At 45.1% G+C, this 12001-nt stretch overlaps 1 protein-coding gene across 1 annotated transcript in view; it reads left to right on the forward strand.

Moving 5' to 3' along the window:
• The first annotated feature begins 1461 nt into the window (after window positions 1-1461).
• LOC116974988 (collagen alpha-3(VI) chain-like) overlaps window positions 1462-12001 on the forward strand; it is a 158709-nt gene continuing 148169 nt past the window's right edge. Inside the window, exon 1 of the mRNA XM_033023629.1 lies at window positions 1462-1695. The gene's annotated coding sequence lies outside the window, so the exon portion shown is untranslated. The remainder of the gene's footprint in view (window positions 1696-12001) is intronic.

The raw sequence follows: 12001 nt of genomic DNA on the forward strand, positions 1-12001 counted from the left end.
TTCCCTCCATGCCATTCTGGGATTTCAGATTAGTGCACCTCTTCTTCCCCCTTTTCAGTTTGTCTCTGCGTATTCTTCAGATGAGGTGAACCAAACACCACTCAGCCGAAACGTCACCCATTGCTTCTCTCCAGAGATGCTGCCTGTCCCGCCGAGTTACCCCAGCATTGTGTGCCTATCTTCTATTTAAACCGGCATCTGCGGTTCCTTCCTACCACGTTGCCCTTTGCTTTGCACACATTGTGTTCGCTACAGAGGACACTGCTTAAATCGAATTAAACTGCAGATCGAAATGCTGCAAACTCGGCTGGCTTGAACACTAATAGTAAGGTTGGCCGCGTTGTTCCATGAGCAGCCAGACCCAACATGTGGACTGATTGTCATCTCACTCTGTCTTAAGTCTCATTGACCCTGTGTTTGACCATTTTTGAGGTCCATCTTCTTGCTTTTGACGTCCACTCCAACTTTTCACCGCTGTTTCTAGCATTTTCTTGTTTTGTTCCTTCTGCAAATTACAGCCATAAATATACCCATGTCCAAACCGTTAATGTGTCTCAAAAATAGTGACAATCCCGGTACAGACCACCGGGAGCAACGGACCATTAAACACATATCCTCGTTATCCTTTACTTTACTGAAGAAGGGTCTCGACCCGAAACGTCGCCCATTCCTTCTCTCCAGAGATGCTGCCTCACCCGCTGAAATACTCCAGCATTTTGTGTCCACCTTCCAATCTACCAGCATCTGCAGTTCGTTCTTACACATCCTTTACTTTCTGTTGTGTAAACAATTACTGACACCACCCTTCACCTCTCGTCCTTCAGTTTTCCCATGCTTTGTTCTTTGGGGAATTCCTTCTTTCCTTCTATCCTCTCATCCGACAACTTAATATCATTTAAAAACATAACCAGTCGATCAAATTGAATTTCAGCGGGACAAGTTTCCTTCATGTGGAGGAAGGAGTGGCATGTTGGGTGGAATTTACAATAAGGGAAGACACAATAGCGTAATATTTAGAGCTGCTACCTCACAGCGCCAGACACCTGGGTTTGATCCTGGTCTTGGGTGCTGTCTTTGTGGAGTTTGCACATTCTCCCCTGTGACCGTGCGGTTTCCTCCAGGTGCTCCGGTTTCCGCCCACATACTAAAGAGGCGCGGGTTTGTAGGTTAATTGGCCCTCTGTCGATGTGATCTTTGTGGGCAGATGTTCGAGTTTTCGTGCTTTACCTTTTTAATCAATTATTGAAATATTATCAATTATTATATTACAATATTGTTATTTTAAGAAATGCGGTGAAGAGATTTCATGATACGGACTTGCAACAGCTATTGATAAGCGAAGGGGGTCGGCGCTATCGAGGATTTTGGGGTTTGGAGGGGCGTACCATGACCTCAGTGCGTTGACATTCAGACTCTTCTTGGGTCTGCTTTCAATTTACCAATTTGGTCGAGTTGCGGGCGTGTCGTTCGAACTTGGAGATCGCCCAGCCCTGAGCCGATCCCTTTCTTCCCCGAGTCAGCTCATCGTCAGGGCGCTCCTGAGCGGGTAGTCAGTCACAGGTTTCACGTCTCCGTTTCACCAACTCACGGACGGACTCCACACAAGGACATCTTCGGGCGACAACTGACTTCATTCTGAAATGTTCAGCAAGTGAAAAGTGAAGAACTCATTCACTCTCCCGCCTGGAGCTGAGGGTAGGAGTCGGTTCAACAGACTGTAAACTGCTTGGGCTCCGTATTAGGCTGCTTCTTGTTCTGCTATCCTTGCTTCGTGTACCGCTTGTCAATTTGCAATATAATATCAATTTAGTACTATGCGAAATCCTAATAGTTTATGTTTTATGTCAATGCAAATGTAATTGTTCAGGAACTGCTTAAATTTCCAATTGGAATTTCCATTTGTTGAAGCGTTCGTGAATTAAGCTTCTTTTAAATTAGTTCACGGTTTACCTATGTGTGATCATTGCTGTACTAGTGTTGCTTTCGTACATAGTTAATCACTAATAGAACTTGCAACATAGAGACATGCATATATATCTCTATATATATATATATATGTTTTGTTTAACCATCTGAGACAGCGTTACTTAAACCTCCACCTGGTTTTGAATTAAGCTGCTTTCAGATCGATGTTTGAATGGTTTAACAATATGTAGCGTTGCGCGAATACTGGGAAATAGCAGCGCCGGTGTTAAAGAAAATGCGCCAGGGAACTGTGCAAAGGACTATTGGGGGAGAGATCGGAAGCACAAGAGGGAGGAGGGGGGGGGGGGTTGTGGATAGGGAGGGGAGGGAAGGGGGGTCGTAGGCGGGGAGGGTGTCGTAGGCGGGGAGGGGAGGGGTGTGTGGGAGGGGAGACGGGAAGGCAAGGGGTCTGTGGGAGGGGAGGGGTCTGGTGCCGGGGAGGGGAGGGGGCGATTGGGGCGGAGGATGCGAATGGCTGAAGGGTGGCGGGCAGTGAGAGCGAAGGGGAATCAACAGTACCGGCGAAGATGGGACGGGGGCGAGTGTTACTGAATGAGCTTGGACTTTGAACGGGTCTGGACTTGAAACTGGCGCATTCCTGAGAGACCCCTTAAACTGCCTTTGTACACAGTTACAGATGCTCCCGGCTATTGCAGCCTGGGTTTGCACTTAAATTAGACTTCCACCAGTCTTTGCTAATGCATTCACTCAGTTTTATTTCCTTCTGAGCTCGATACATTCCAGCCACATCATTGTTTGCAATTCAATTATTTTCTTGCCACGAGTTCATTGTGTGATCGAGCGAAAACCGGCATTTTCACTCTAGTTTTCTCACCGCATTAAAAAAAACAATCGATTTTTCTATAGTCCTTTCTGTCTGAAAGCTCGCATTCGGTTTACTCCTTACGTACAATGTTGCATTTTCGAGATTGATGCCAGATTTCAGATTTAGTGCAAAGAAGATTCACGAAGATCATGACTTTAATGTCTGAGCTCTAGGGAGAAGTTGGACAGGCAATGATTTTATTCGTGGGAGCGCGGGGGAGGGGATGGGGGGAGGGGGGTGGGGGTGAGGAGTGATGTTATAGAGGGTCTATAAGAAGATAATGAGACAAATAGATGGGGTGAATGAACAGAGTCTTTTACCCAGAGCTGGGGAATCAAGATCCGGTGGGCATAGGTTTAAGGTGAGAGAGGAAAATGTAATATGAACTCGAGGGGCAACTTTTTCACATAGTATGTTAGGGTGTATGGAACGAACTGCCAGAGGAGGTACTTGAGGCAGGTACTATACCAACATGTAAAATACAAGCACATGGATAGGAAAGGTTTAGACAATAGACAATAGGTGCAGGAGGTAGGCCATTTGGCCCTTCGAGCCAGCACCGCCATTCAATGTGATCATGGCTGATCATCCCCAATCAGTACCCAGTTCCTGCCTTCTCCCCATATCCCCTGACTCCGCTATTTTTAAGAGCCCTATCTAGCTCTCTCTTGAAAGTATGCAGAGAACCGGCCTCCTCCGCCCTATGAGGCAGAGAATTCCACAGACTCACCACTCCCTGTGAGAAAAAGTGTTTCCTCGTCTCCGTTCTAAATGGCTTACTCCTTATTCTCAAACTGTGGCCCCTGGTTCTGGACTCCCCCAACATTGGGAACATGTTTCCTGCCTCTAGCGTGTCCAAGCCTTTAACGATCTTATATGTTTCAATGAAATACCCTCTCATCCTTCTAAACTCCAGAGTGTACAAGCCCAGCTGCTCCATTCTCTCAGAGGGAGATGGGCCAAACGCGACAAGGTGGAACTAGTGTAGGTGGGCATCTTAGGAGAATTGGACCAAAGGGCTGTTTCAATGTTGCATTACTCTATAATGGCAGCTCCGAATGAAATAACCCAGTTCTCGGTGTGTTATGTCCAAAATGAAAAAGGATTCTGTCAAACCAAATCGTGAGTGCAGCGTCGCCGCCTGTAGAGCGGATGGTGGTGATGATATGGCCGTGTCAGGTCTCTAGAGGCAACGATTACTCTACGCTGGTAATATTCCCCAAGCCACCTCACACTCTCCACCATTGGAAGCCGTGGGCAGCGCCGCTGTGAGCGACCCATCAATTGGAGATCCATTGGGTGGGGTGGGGTGGGGTGGAGAGAGGGGTGGGGTGAGATCGGCTTGGGAGAAAGGAACCGCGGATTAAATAATAAAAGCCTTCTTAACAGAACGGGCGGGACACGGACCATGCACAATGAAGACGTGTTTGACCAGGGTTCACTAAACCGGCATCTGGCCTCGCACCATCTTTAAAAGCCCAAGGTTGAGCCTTGAACCTAACAGTAGTTGGCGTGTCCAGGCTTTAGCTCTGGCTTTTATTACTGGGAAGCCAGAGCGAAGAGATTGAGCTACAGAGCATAGAGGTGGCACAGCGGTAGAGTACAGCAAAATGCAGCGCCAGAGACCTGATCCCGACTACGGGTGCTGTCTGTATGGAGTTTGTACGTTCTTCCCGTGATCTGCGTGGGTTTTCTCCGAGATCTTCGGTTTCCTCCCACACACCAAAGACGTACAGGTTTGTAGGTTAATTGGCTTGCTTAATTGGCTTGATATACATGTGAAATTGTCCCAAGTTGGCGATATGCAGAGTACTGCCCTGCCGACTACAAAATTCAGAAGGTTCAGAAGGATACAGTGATACAGCGTGGAAACAGGCCCTTCGGCCCAACGTGCCCACACCAGCCAACATGTCCCTGTTACTCTAGTCCCATCTGCCTCCATTTGGCCCATATCCCTCCAAACTTGTCCTATCTAGGTAACTGTCTAACAGTTTCTTAAACATTGGGATAGCCCATGCCTCAAACATCTCCTCTGGCAGTTTGATAATTGAGGAAATTGAGGAAATTCAGAGTGTGGAAAGCATCTTGTCCATCTGGTTTGGGAATTGCTCTGCCAAGGACAAGAAGGCTCTGCAGAGAGTAGTGCGTTCGGCCGAACGCACTATGGGAAATTCACTTGCCCCCCTGCAGGAACTATACATCAGGAGGTGCAACTCCAGAGCCAACAATATCATGAGAGACCCCTTCCATTCCTGCAACGGACTGTTCCAGCTGCTATGGTCAGGCAAACGCCTCGGTTGCCATGCGGTTAGAACGGAGAGGTTGAGAAGGAGTTTCTTCCCAGAGGCCATTCGGACTGTAAACGCCTATCTCACCAGGGACTAACTCTACTGAACGTTTTTCCTTCCATTATTTATTATGTAAAAGAATATGTGTGTGTTATGATTGTGTTTATAGTTTGTTTGGTTGTTTGGTTGTTTGTCTTTTTGCACAAAAGCCCGCGAGCATTGCCACTTTCATTTCACTGCACATCTCGTATGTGTATGTGACAAATAAACTTGACTTGACTTGTTCCATACACCCACCACCCTTTGTGTGAAAAAGCTACCCCTCAGATTTCTATTATATCTTTTCCCCTTCACCTTGAACCGCTGACCCGCCATTCAAGCAATCCTGGTTAATGATCTTCAGATTGTGGGAGGTGACACTAATGATGAAGTGGTGTGGGTGAAGGAGTTCTGGAAGACTAAGCGGGAACCTTTATAGTGAAACAAGTGGGCGACTGAGAATTCTCTTTGAAATCCGGTATACATTGAGGACGTGACTCTTGGCTAAGTCACGGATACCGATGTCCCGCTTTTTTGATGCAATGACGGGGGGGATTAAATGGCTAGTGGGTGAGAGCGTTGTGGGAGAAAGACCAACAATGCGAAGGGTTACTCTAATGCCGAGTAGTGTTGGTTCATCCCCGTGAAGTAGGGAAACAGATCTGGGCTGAAAGTTGGTGCCGGATAGGTGGTATTGAATGAGAAGGTTCGTAAATTCTGGGAGCATAATTCTACTCCGCCATTCAACCATGGCAGATCTACCTTCCCCTCTCAACCCAATTCTCCTGCCTTCTCCCCGTATCCCCTGACGCCCGTACTAATCAAGAAACGGTATTGTTATCATATTACCTGAGTGCCTGCTAAACGGGAAGAGCCGGGATCGGGTAAAAGCCAAGATCATAAAATAATTACAGATCTTCTTCAGGAGGGGACACAGAAGAGGAAACACTGTTACCACCCGGGTTGTCCGTACATGATGTTGGAGCCTCAATTGTTCCTTGTTCTGGCAGTAGTTATCTCTCTTCTCCTCCTCCACCACTTCTAACTCCACCCACAAGTTGGGATAGAAGTGACCTGAACTATTCCCATTCTGAACGGGAGCGCCCAGAGAGTGGAGATCTCCGCTCTAACATCTTTGGGAACGCCTGTGGGAGGCGGAAGAGGGGCCACTTACAAAATCAATATCAGAAAACGCTGGGGGTGGGGTGTTTAGGACCGGAAGCACCTGTGAAAACAGAAATACATTACCTTGCCACAGACACCACCTGACTGTGGCATTTCCGACATTTATTTCCCATAAATTTGCAGACTTCTGCGTTATTTCGCTTTTGGGGAATGCAAGAAAAAGGACATTAATTTATGCAAAGCATTTGCCATTTTAATAGGTAATGCTAGTTTACCGATTGTCCTAGTGTCCCTTCAAATATCAAATACCAGGTCCTTTCAGGGTTACGGACGCCCGCCTCTGGACGTATCAATGTGCTCCCGTAAATATTATTGATTTTTTAAACGAGAATCAATCTTGTGGGGGGAAAAAAACGATTTACACGTGTCCTTCGCTTAGTAATATAACTCCACGGTCTCTTAAGAGCAGAGGCTGCCACTTCCATCACGTGAAACCACCCAAGAGAATTGCTTTGGAAATTGACAAGTAATCATTTCTATTTTACTTGGGGAACATTACATCCAATGATACTTTTACCACATGGGACACCCCGATTCTGTACCGTTATAAATAAACAGGATAAGTCATTAAATCAATGTTAGACACAAAATGCTGGAATAACTCAGCGGGACAACCCGAAACGTCACCCATTCCTTCTCTTCAGGCATTTTGTGTCTATCTTCGGAGTAAACCGGCATCTGCAGTTCCTTCCTACATATTAAACATATAGGGTGATAGCCCAGAAGATAAAGAAAAACGAAGGTAAAGACAAGGGGGAGCTGAAGGGAAAATAACAGCGGAAGTTGTTGGCCGTGCAGGTATAAAGATCGAAAATATCGGGATTTATCGCGTTTGCTCGCTGCATTTCATCAAAACTAAGGCATTATTGATGTTTTGATGAAATGCAGCGAGCAAACGCGATAATTCCCGATATTTTCGATCTTTATATCTGCACGGCCAACAACTTCCGCTGTTATTTCCCTTCAGCTCTCTCTTGTCTTTACCTTCGTTTTTCTTTATCTTCTGGACTCTAAAGTAGGATAACTGTGCCTCGCGGTCACCCCGACTGGCACAGTTATTTACAGCTCAAAAACGGGCCGTTTTCGCGGTTTTTAACAGGTTTGAAAGTTCGCGTTTCTAGCATCAATAACATGTACTGGAAGTGACGTTTGTACCCCAGTTAAAGTTTGCGGTCACGTGGGTGAGGATCTATGATCCAGTGACCTTTCGTGAAATCACCCTATACATATTAAAGCAATGTCCATGACCCTCATCAACACTATTGATTAGTTTACCGTTGAGATATGGTTACTGCATTGAGTAATTGTGTATTTTCCAATTTAAAGACGAATAACTTGTGAATGGCCGTAAAATAGAGAACTAATTTGTAACCTAAGGATGGCATATCGTTTTCTGTTCTGAGGGTGGCCCGTTAAATTGTCTGCAGGATATAAGCCGCCTGACTTAGTTCTCTCTGAGATCAGCTCTATTTAAAAATGTTGGTGGAAAGTATCTATCCAAAAGCCTCTTCAATGCCACTGTTGTATCTGCCTCCACCACCACCCCTGGCAGTGCATTCCAGGCACCCACCACCCTATATTAAAGAAGAACTTGCCACACACATCTCCTTTAAACTTTGCCTCTCTCATCATCAAATTATGCCCTTTAGTTTACTGTATGATAGGTGCACCAACATTGGTTTGCAGACAGGAAACAAAGGGTAGGAATTAATGGGTCCCTTTCGGAATGGCAGGCAGTGACTAGTGGGGTACCGCAAGGCTTGGGGCTGGGACTGCAGCTATTTATAATATATATTAATGATTTGAATGAAGGGGTTAAAAGTAAAATTAGCAAATTTACAGATGACACAAAGCTGGGTGGCAGTGTGAACTGTGAGGAGGATGCTATGATGCAGGGTGACTTGGACAGGGGTGAGTGGGCAGATGCATGGCAGATGCAGTTTAATGTGGATAAATGTGAGGTTATCCACTTTGGTGGCAAAAACAAGAAGGCAGATTATTATCTAAATGGTGTCATGTTGGGAAAAGGGGAAGTACAACAGGATCTTGGGGGTCCTTGTTCATCAGTCACTGAAAGTAAGCTTTCAGGTACAGCAGGCAGTGAAGAAAGCTAATGGCATGTTGGGCTTCATAACAAGAGGAATTGAGTATTGGAGCAAAGAGGTCCTTTTACAGTTGTACAGAGCTTTATTGAGACCACACCTGAAGTATGTGCAGTTTTGGTCTATAAACTTGAGGAACGACATTCTTGCTATTGAGGGAGTACAGCGTAGGTTCACGAGGTTAATTCCCAGGATGGCGGGACTGTCATATGTTGATGGAGCGGCTGGGCTTGTATACTCTGAAATTTAGAAGGATGAGAGGTGATCTTATTGAAACATATAAGATTATTAAAGGTTTGGACACGCCAGAGCCAGGAAACATGTTCCCGATGTTGAGGGAGTCCAGAACCAGGGGCCATAGTTTAAGAATAAGGGGTAAGTCAGGAGATGAAGAAAAACTGTTTCACACAGAAAGTTGTGAGTGTGTGAAATTCTCTGCATCAGAGGGCAGTGGAGGCCGGTTCTCTGGATACTTTCAAGAGAGTTAAATAGAGCTCTTAGGGATAGCGGATTTAATGGATGTGGAGAGAAGGCAGGAACAGGGTACTGATTGGGGATGATCAGCCATGATCACATTGAATGGTGGTGCTGGCTCGAAGGGCCTAATGGCCTACTCCTGCACCTATTGTCTACTGTGTATTGTCTATTGTGTAGGAAGGAATGGCAGATGCTGGTTTAAATTGAAGATAGGCACAAAAAGCTGGAGTAAGGAATGGGTGACGTTTCGGGTCGAGATACTTCTACAGACTGGTTAGGGATAAGGGAAACGAGAGATATAGACGATGATGTGGAGAGATAAAGAACAATGCATAAAGATTTGCATTGGCCTGTTTCCTTTATCATCATTACTTACATTGTAACCAGTCTGAAGAAGGGTCTCAACCTGAAACATCACCCATTCCTTCTCTCCAGAGATGCTGCCTGGCCCGCTGAGTTACTGCAGCATTTTTGTGTCTACTGTACAATATTCCTAGTTGTAAATCACTGGTGCAAATGTTATGTCTCTCCTGTGTTAGTTACAGGCATTGAGGAGTAGATAGAGTGGAACCCATTGCCAGAGTTGGGGAGAGAGTTTGTTATGCCACAGATAAACTGCCTGGAAAAAAAGTTCCAGATAATGCCATCAGGGTGAAATATCTGGCAAATATGAATTAAACATTTTGAGATATCATAAATTAATGATAGTCAGTGGCATCTGTGTCAATAGATGACTATGTTGAACTATTTGCCGTTGTCCTGAATATTAACCCTAAGCAAGGCCAACCATTAGTTCCATATTTGTCCTTCAGTGCTCATGTGTGATATGTGTGATATAGTCATACCATATTTGGTGGAGAAGAAATACTGCCCATTGTGGGCAGAAAGGAAATGTATAACATGCGGTATGTGGTTTTTTTGTAAGTATATTCTGTGTAAGTGCATCCCAGTTTTATGCAAGGTTGATATTTGTGGCGTTACGAGTTTAACGATGGGTTAAGATAAGTGGAAGACAGGATGTGAGTGTTTAGCATTTGTTAGAGTGAATTAATCATCTGTAGTTTCCTTAATTTAGATACTGGTAGCATAGGTGGTGAGAACAGGTATTGAGGGGGGCTGTTCTTGGAAGCCAGAACTAACTCTTGAGCCTTTGCGAGAGGCCTAACGCCCCTGTCCCACTTAGGAAACCTGAATGGAAACCTCTGGAGACTTTGTGCCCCACCTAAGGTTTCCGTGCGGTTCCCGGAGGTTGCAGGTGGTTGCCGGAGGTTGCAGGTAGGTAGGGAGACTGACAAAAACCTCTGGGAACCGCACAGAAACATTGGGTGGGGCACAAAGTCTCCAGAGGTTTCCGTTCAGGTTTCCAAAGTGGGACAGGGGCATTAACTCAATGAAACACCAGTGAAAGGAGGTGCCCACTTGATTAACCAAATGATTTACTTGCATCTACATGATCATTTTTTTCAATGTGCTTGTTAACATGTAGGTAACAGTTTTGTTGCATATGGAGTTAATTATTGTCCTTAGCACAAGTTGGTAGAATTAGTTTATATAGTACTTTGGCTATGGGCTTGGTATTCTTGATTGAGCGCTTATCCTGGTGTCATAGCAGAAGTATTTTGAGTATTAATTGTAATTTAAAGAGTCTGAATGAAGCTCAGTAACTTAATTCTTTGCCTAGGCCCTTGCTTCTGTCACAGTTGAATGTTATGGCGTGTTGATAAAGGGCTTTAGGAACACAAGCTCTGGAATGTTGTAATTCCTCTCCAGTCTTCCACCGTTTCCTTTATGCCTACCCGACACTTATTTATTTCATTGATAGATACAAAGGAAAGTTAAAGTCTGCCGAATATTATTTCGTTACTGCTGCAGGTTGAGAACTTTTGTCTTGATTTTCTGTTGATATTTTTCAATGTTTTTTTGTACAAAAATCATATTTTCGATTATCGAAGATAATCGGGTGATTATTTGGTTTGGATTATTGAAGGGGGGGGGGGGGGGGGGTTCAAGCTGTTGATCTGCATTTCACTCTCCAAGTGGAAGAAACTGTAAAAAAACAAAGATATATCATAGCAATGCTACTGAGACAACTCAGCAAATTTCGTAAAAGGTAAATTGAATCACGGAAGTTAATGTTTCTGGTTTAGTGCAGTAGAATTCTATTCTCAGCCATATCGAGATTGGCTTCACATTCACAATTAGCAGGAGGTAATTGTTTCTGAAGTTGTTGGCGACGTAGCCTGTAGTTAATTGCTCTGAGTTTAAGCACATGCCCTTTGGAGCGTTGAGGGTCATTTCCTGCAACTTCTTTGAAGTCTGCCATTAAAAGGGAGGCCACAGCTGGAGAATACTGCCAGAATTCCAGTTTATAATTGACAAAAGGTGGGAATCTTGGTTGGGATTATAACAAATAATCTAAATTTAACTGCGATACCCTGCTCACCCCCTCCACGACACACTGGTCAACCTGAGGAGCACCTTCAGCAACAGACTGGTCCCACCAAGTTGCCACAGAAGATCCTTCTTCCCTATGGCTATCAAACTGTACAACTCCTCCCCCTTCTGTCGTGGGGCAGATTGACCCCCCTCCCCCAACCCCACCCCCACATCCCAAAATCTTTGCACATCCCCAATCCTTTTTACTCCTCACTCTAATGTCATGTTTCACGTACCTTGTGTTCTATGATGAGTGACGTTTCGGGTCGAGACCCTTCTTCAGACCTGAGACTTCAGTCTCAACCCGAAACGTCACCCATTCCTTCTCTCCAGAGATGCTGCCTGTCCCGCTGAGTTACTCCAGCATTTTGTGTCTACCTTCGATTTGAACCAGCATCTGCAGTTCCTTCCGACACATAGTGCTTTATGAATGTTGGCAGATCAATTTCCCTCCTGGGATAGATAAAGTTCTATCGTATCATATTGTATTGACAGGGAGGAAGCGAGCAAGGGCATGGCCCCTTTCACTTGAACTCCCCCTGAAATTAGCTAAAAAATATATAGAATGTGGTTATTGACTCCTGTGCTCCATCCAGCCCAGATAAGATAGGCATGGGGTGTTCTTGCAAAGCCACCAATTATAACATTCTTTACATCTCCCTGAACAGTAGGCATTGCCAAAG

The sequence above is a fragment of the Amblyraja radiata genome, chromosome 7, assembly GCF_010909765.2.
Source record: "Amblyraja radiata isolate CabotCenter1 chromosome 7, sAmbRad1.1.pri, whole genome shotgun sequence".
Classification (NCBI taxonomy): domain Eukaryota; kingdom Metazoa; phylum Chordata; class Chondrichthyes; order Rajiformes; family Rajidae; genus Amblyraja; species Amblyraja radiata.